Genomic DNA, 7111 nt, shown 5'->3' with positions numbered 1-7111 from the left:
CCTTCAGTCTATTAGTTGGGTCCTATAATTCCACTTACTTCACTAAGAGTTCAGAACATTACACTAACTCAGGATGACCTAAGTCCCTTTAAGTTTTTTCCTGGGTCCTTGTGTATCTATCTTCCTTGATAGCCACGTTGAGGGTTGCTTGGAAAATGGGGAAGGATTCAGGCATTCCTGGTTTTCCAACTCCCTACCAGAGAGTTCCACATTGAGAGATACTGAGAATGTATCTGTTATTTATAAAGTGTTGATTTACTTTTTTTTAGACGATGATCCCAGGATCATGGTTCCCACAGTAGAGAACCCTGACGGGAGGAAGTGTGAGTGATTGGTTCACCACAATACCACAGACACCTCCAACAGGTTTGGGACCTGGGGCAGGTTCCTGCACTTTCAATTGTTCACTTTTCCCATCTGTAAAACGAGAACCATAATAACAGTTCTCACTGTACAGGATTAACAAAAAGATTAAATCAACAAATGCATGTGACAAGTATTTCATAAACCACTATGCAAATATTCTTGTTTATAATCTTGTAATTAAGTTTAAAAGGAATGCAGGAAACAGTATTTTTTGAATAAAAGAGGTTCAGATCATCTCAAAGTCCATAATCTGTAGGTACTGGGGCTGGGGCTGGGACCAGAGTGCCCCACTCCATTCCCTGCCTCCCCGTCACACTGCCTCTTGGACACCTAACATAGACATCTCACTGTTTATGTTCTCTGAAACTTGAATGACATGCCCTCCACCCTCCATTTACTTTTCCTCTTTATATCAAGACATCTTTTTAGATTCACCCCTTGGAACCTAATGTCTTAACTAAAATTATTATTGATCAGCTTCTTGCAAGGCTGGAGGTAAGGCAACAGCTGAAGCAAAGCAGGCTCTTATTTGCATTTCAGGTGGGTCAGCAAAATGTGTCACTGCAGTTGTGCCTGCATGGTAATAAAACTTCCTGGAATTTGGTCCCTCTATAGCAGACTTGGGCTCACATTCAGGCCAGACTATGAGGCTCCACATGGAATAAAAATCCCCCAGAACATCCAAGTGATGCCCTCCTGAGCAAAGCAAAAGCCAACTTGGAACTGTCCCCCCACCTAAAAAAACACCCCCCAAAGTCTTGTCTATCTCACACTCTGTACTGCTTAGCTTCTCCAGCTGCATGGGGCCACTTGATACTGCACTAAGCACTCCCTCCTGCCTGTTTCTAAAGTTAACCTTCATTAGTGGCTGGAGAATGTCCAAAGACTCCAACATCCTGAGATCAGTACGGGCCCCATTTGCATACTTCACTTCTGAAGTCCAGATTGATCCTTCAGCCCTGTCCCATTCTCCTGTCTAGAATCTAATTTGGGGACTTTGAAATTGAGATATTGACTTGCTCTTCCTAGATGGCCTTCTTAGGTGATGATTAACCAGGCAGATATCCTGCTTTATATTTCCAAACCCTTTCCCCATACTTTTTGTGATTCTCACCTCATGGTCAGTGAACTACTGCAATCATTCATTCATTCCATATTCTATTCACTTTTTAATCCAACAATGCTTACTGAGTATTGTTTATGAGAGAGACTCTGCTATGCATTGTGAACACAATGGTGAATCCTAGTCTTGTGGAGTCAGAGCTTCTTGGCAAAGACAGACATTCGTTTATCAACATGAGCTATTTGTTAAGCACCAGCTACATGGCAGGGATTGTTCTTAGAATGAGGGATACAGTAGAGAATGAGCAGGTATAATCTTTGCTCTCATATAGCTTACTTTGTACTTGGGGTAAGGTGGGGAGGAGAGGAACAGACACAAAATAATAACACGCCAGTTGGAAGCAAGTGATAAAGGGAAAATTAAAGTAGGAGACTGGAGAAACAAACAATGAATAGTTCTTTTTTACATAGGATGATCAAGTATGCTTTCTGAGAAAGTGACACTGGAGCTAAGACCTGACTGAAGCTAGGAAGCAAGTCATACAAATATTTGGAGGAAGCATGCTCTGAGAAAGGACAGCAAGAGTGGAGACCCAAAGGCAGGGGTGTGTTTGAAGTGCTTGAGGGTCAGGAAGGAGGGCAGTGGTCAGGAAGAGAAAGGGCAAGTGGTGGAGTGAGGTCAGGCAGAATGTAGAAACAGGGAGTGGTGAGCAGTTTTGTATAGAGCCCTGTCATGCCTTCGTGAGAACTTGGGTTTTACTGAGTGAGATGAGAATGCACCAGAAGTTTTCGAGAAGAGAGTCATCTGGTCTAACCCTTGTGATGACTCCTAAGTGAGAAGAGGGTTGTTTAGACCAGAGTGTTGGTAGGGGTGTTGGTGAAAGTATTTTGAAGGTAGAGCTATCAAAATTTACTGAGTGATCAGACCTGGAGTATGAGAAGAAGGGCAAACTCAAAGATGACTCCATGGCTTTTAGTCTGAACCACAGGATGAATGTGGATTTCATGAATCAAATAACCTCAAAATGAAGGGTAACATTATAAGCTGAGCTTAATGCTGTAGTTGAAAGATTCCGAACACCATAACTTATCTAATTCACTTCCTTCATTCCCCTTTTCATCGTCTGCTATTCTAGTACCTACATTCCCTCTTATCACAGGGACTTTGCACAAGATGCTTCTTATTAAGGACTTTGGATAATATCTAAGAGTATTGAAAGCAGGTGTTATACAATGTAGTGAGATGATCGTATTAGAGCTTTGCAAATCTCACTTTGACTGCAGGTTGAGAGTGGATTGCAGAGGGAGACTAGTTAGGAAATGATCACAGAGATAGGTGAGAAGATGATGGCTTGGACAAGAGATAGGTGAGAAGATGATGGCTTGGACCAGATAAAGCCTGAAATGGGGTCCTACTGGAGGCACCAAAGTCTAGGGTCTTCCTAAGTAACCCAGTTTCTATGTTGGCATGACTATATTTGGTAGGTCAGAAAGGACTAAATTAGAGTGTGGTAGGAGAAAGGTAGGGGGCAACCAGCTGGTATAGATTAAATACAAGAGGAGGTTAAATGTGGTCTTTTGGGTGGAGCCCTCAGGAAGCCATGAACTATTTCCAGGAAGAGATGACACATTTCTTTGATGCCCCAGTGGTTTTTAAATTTTTCTGCATGAAGTTCACCACTTTCTACACATGCACTCCTCTCCACACCCTCCCCCTTCCAGGACTGCTTAAAACTCTTCTTTCCTGTCCAAGTGCTGGTGTCCTTGTCTATGCTCTGGTGACCTCCTAACAGCTTGAAAAGGAGGCAGTATTGCATTGTATAATGGTTAAGAACACTGGCTTCTGAGTTGGACTAACTTGGATTTGAAACTCATTTGTACTACTTGCTATTATGTGGCTTTGGGTAAATTACCTAATTTCCTGGAACCTCAGTTTTCACACCTGTAAAACGGCAAAAATTATAACACCCATTACACAGGATGGTTATAAGGATTTAAAAAGATAATGCCTAGCAAATACATGATGCAAAGCCTATCCAGTAATAATGATAGCAGATATTATGAAGTCCTTCATTTGTGATAATCAGTGTTCTAAGTGCACCAAGTATATTAACTTACTTTATATTTCAAACTATCCTCTGATCTCCAATGCACAAAGGAGGAAATGGAGGCACAGAGAGGGTTAATAGCTCACACAAGGGCAAAAAACAAGTAGCAGTAAGAGCCAGGGTTTGAGCTCTGGCAGCCCCTCTCAATCAGTAGATAGACACAGCCTCTCACAAGCAGTAAATACCAAGAAAAAGCATTCTCACTAGATGTTCTTCAGAATGAGCATTCTAGCATCTCAGTGGGTGTGTATAGGGGGGTTAGGGCTAGTTATCTGAATTTCTAGTTGCACAGTCACCTTTCTTTGTTGAGAATATTTCTAGAAGAAGTGAATCCACTTTAAAAAAAAACATATATATTTCTAAACAATAGAATAGTTGCTCAAATGTTAAATGAAAAATGAATGATCAAGTTGTCTATAGTGGCCCCTAGGGAATGGTGAGCAAATGAGTGCTAGAATTGGGAATGGTTAATAGGTGAGGAAACCCCTAGTGAGACCTGGTTTAAAGAGGGTAAGGGACAACGTGGTTCTGGATGTGTTGAATACAGCAGCAGAGCTAAGTGCCTTTGTGACTATGCCCTATTTCATCATGTTTATATCAGAGCAGTGCCTCTGCCAAGTTTTCCAGTCTTTTTGCAGGTGGCATTTAGTGGCTAGAACACAGTTTATACAAATCCTAATATTTTTACATGCAGTGTCATAGGTTATGAGTCCCTGACGTGGTGAAAAGAAGTTTGTGTACTGGGTCAGTGCACAGGAGCTCTAACCTAACCACCTTGGCGTTTGAATTCTGATTCCACTACTTTCTAGCTTTGTAATCTTAGGAAAGTAGGTTAAACTTCTGGTGCCTCCATTTCCCTATCTATAAATGGAGGTCAAAATAGGACTTATTGTATCTGACGTGAAGATTAAAATAAATAACACATACAAAGGGTTTAGCAGAAGTGCCAGCACTGTTGTTTGTTGTTAATACAGAGTGCCAGTTGCGTGCTGATGGTCACCAATAAGGTAGGTAACCATTTGCAGAATAATTCAAGAAAAGACACAAATCTTTTAGGTCCCTAACTTTCTAATCATCTGGACTAGAATTATGATGGCAATTTCTTGAGTCTGTTAAATATTTTCATGCCAATTAAACAAATTGCTTATCTATGTGTCAGAACCATTTGATGAAAAAGTCCACCCCATTGTATTGTATTCTGTATCCCATTTCCAAATTTTGACATAACAGTATGCTTTATATCCCAGTCTTTTCTAACCCATTTCACGTCATTCTATAGTATATTTCACACCTAGTCATTCCACACCATTTTATATTTTATTTATTTATTCCTCATATTCCTTTTGATTCCATTCCATTCCATAATCCATTTTGCCTTATCTCATTTCATCTATCTACCATCTATCTATCGATCGATCGATGTATCATCTATCTATATATCTATCATCATCTATCTATGTATTTATGTGGCAGTTGTATGCCTTTACTTAACAATAAATACTTCATTCTCATCCACATTAATGCTCGGTCAATTTTTTTTTTTTAAAGATTTTATTTATTTATTTGTCAGAGACAGAGGGAGAGAGAGCGAGCGAGCACAGGCAAAGAGGCAGGCAGAGGCAGAGGGAGAAGCAGGGTCCCTGCTGAGCAAGGTGCCCGATGTGGGACTCGATCCCAGGATCCTGGGACCATGACCTGAGCTGAAGGCAGCTGTTTAACCAACTGAGCCACCCAGGCGTCCCTGCTCAGTCCATTTTTGAAAGTGGTGACAGGTATATAGGTAACCAATGTATAGAGCTTGCTTGGTGGATTTTCATCCACATTATATTTTCTGGACAACATAAAGACACAATAGGGACCATTCTTCATCTTTTGGCCCAGACGGCTTTCTTAAACCTGGTGTCAGCACACACATGTGGAGTTCCCATCTCCTTCATGACAAATCTCAAAGTCTGAGTGCCTGACAGGCATACTTCTTCTTCTTTTTTTGTTTTTTTTTTAATATTTTATTTATTTATTTGACAGAGAGAGCGCAAGTAGGCAGAGAGGCAGGCAGAGAGAGGGGGGAAGCAGGCTCCCCGCTGAGCAGAGAGCCCAATGCAGGGCTCGATCCCAGGACCCTGAGATCATGACCTGAGCCAAAGACAGAAGATTAACTCACTGAGCCACCCAGACGCCCCCTGAGTGGCACACTTCTTGAAACCCACCCCGCGGTTGTGCTGGTGAATGTTGATGGTGCATTCTCTAGTTGCCACCTTGTTGATGGCAGAATGGCCCTCCTTTTTGCCACCCTTCTTTGCAGGAGCCATCCTGCTGGGCCCTGATTGGAAAAGCACCTTGTCTCATTTTAACTTCTTCTTTACTGCATTTACCGTCAAATTCCAGGATTTTCTACTGCAAATAAGCCCTCATCCTGTTCTATCCCATTTCCTTCTGACTCCATTCCATTTCATTTTATCCAATTCCACATGTCTCCCAGGCCATGTCAGTCTGAGGATAGGAAAATGATAACAAGTTTCTTGTTTCTTTTGCTCTACTTCCACCTGTTTTCTGTGGGTACATCCCCCTCTCAAATTCTTCCTGAATAATTCTGGAGGTTTCTCAACAATCTGTGGCCTAAACTAGTAATCTGATATTTTAGATAATTTGCAGTGCTTCCCCTCTCCTATTCCAATATGCTGTCATGGTACCTCTGGCTTGAGCCAGTTACACTAGTGGTAACTAGTTAGGGACAGTGCAAGCAGTTAAATCTCAGACTTCCTCCTTTACTGACGAGATGTCTCCCATTGAACAATGCTCTCTCTTACAAATAGAAATGTTTGTAGTTTCTTCCTCCTATTTGCCACCTTTAATGGGTATAATTGGATCTATCATTACATTTAGTATCTAGGCCTTTAAGGAAGAAAAAATACCAGTGCTCTCAGAGATCTGTTCAGGCAACTTGCACAGTGACCATGGAGTTAATATTATTTGGTTATATCAAGACTGAATAGAGAGTGGGCCCTGTAAGCAACGAGGACATTTAACACCCAAAAGATGGGGTGTGGGGGGCATATTTGTCCTACTCAACAGTGACACCTGTTGACCCAGATGGAAACAGAGGTATTCTAAGCAGAGTTGGGGCAGGGTTTGGGGGAATAAACAACAAAAAAAAATAAGCAATAACTCAAATAGACAGCAAAGCAAATAACATATAGGGAGGCCACCTGCTCCCATTTGAGTTGGTTCCCCTGATGCCAGAACTGAGTTAACATTAACCAGGATAAAGCCACCTGTTAACTGAATTGAAGATTGAAAGCCTCTATAGAATATTTAAACAACATTTAAAGACAAACAATGAACACTGGGGTCCATACGGCCGTTCTTTTCACTACATGTGTAATTTTGGGGTAAATACCCAGTAGTGCAATTGCTGGGCCATAGGGTATCTCCATTTTTAATTTTTTGAGGAACCTCCACACTGTTTTCCAATGTGGCTGTACCAACTTGCATTCCCACCAACAGTGTAAGAGGGTTTCCTTTTCTCCACAACCTCTCCAACATTTCTTGTTTCTTGCCTTGTCAGTTTTTGCTAT

General features: G+C 41.5%; 1 pseudogene; it reads right to left on the bottom strand.

Annotated features, from left to right (window-relative positions):
• Nucleotides 1–265: 265 nt before the first annotated feature.
• On the bottom strand, nt 266–6275 carry LOC116574975 (annotated as a pseudogene).
• Nucleotides 6276–7111: the final 836 nt, after the last annotated feature.

The sequence above is a fragment of the Mustela erminea genome, chromosome 16, assembly GCF_009829155.1.
Source record: "Mustela erminea isolate mMusErm1 chromosome 16, mMusErm1.Pri, whole genome shotgun sequence".
NCBI classification, from domain to species: Eukaryota; Metazoa; Chordata; class Mammalia; order Carnivora; family Mustelidae; genus Mustela; species Mustela erminea.
Note: the sequence above shows the minus strand (reverse complement) of the source record. Positions and strands in the feature narration are given on the sequence as shown.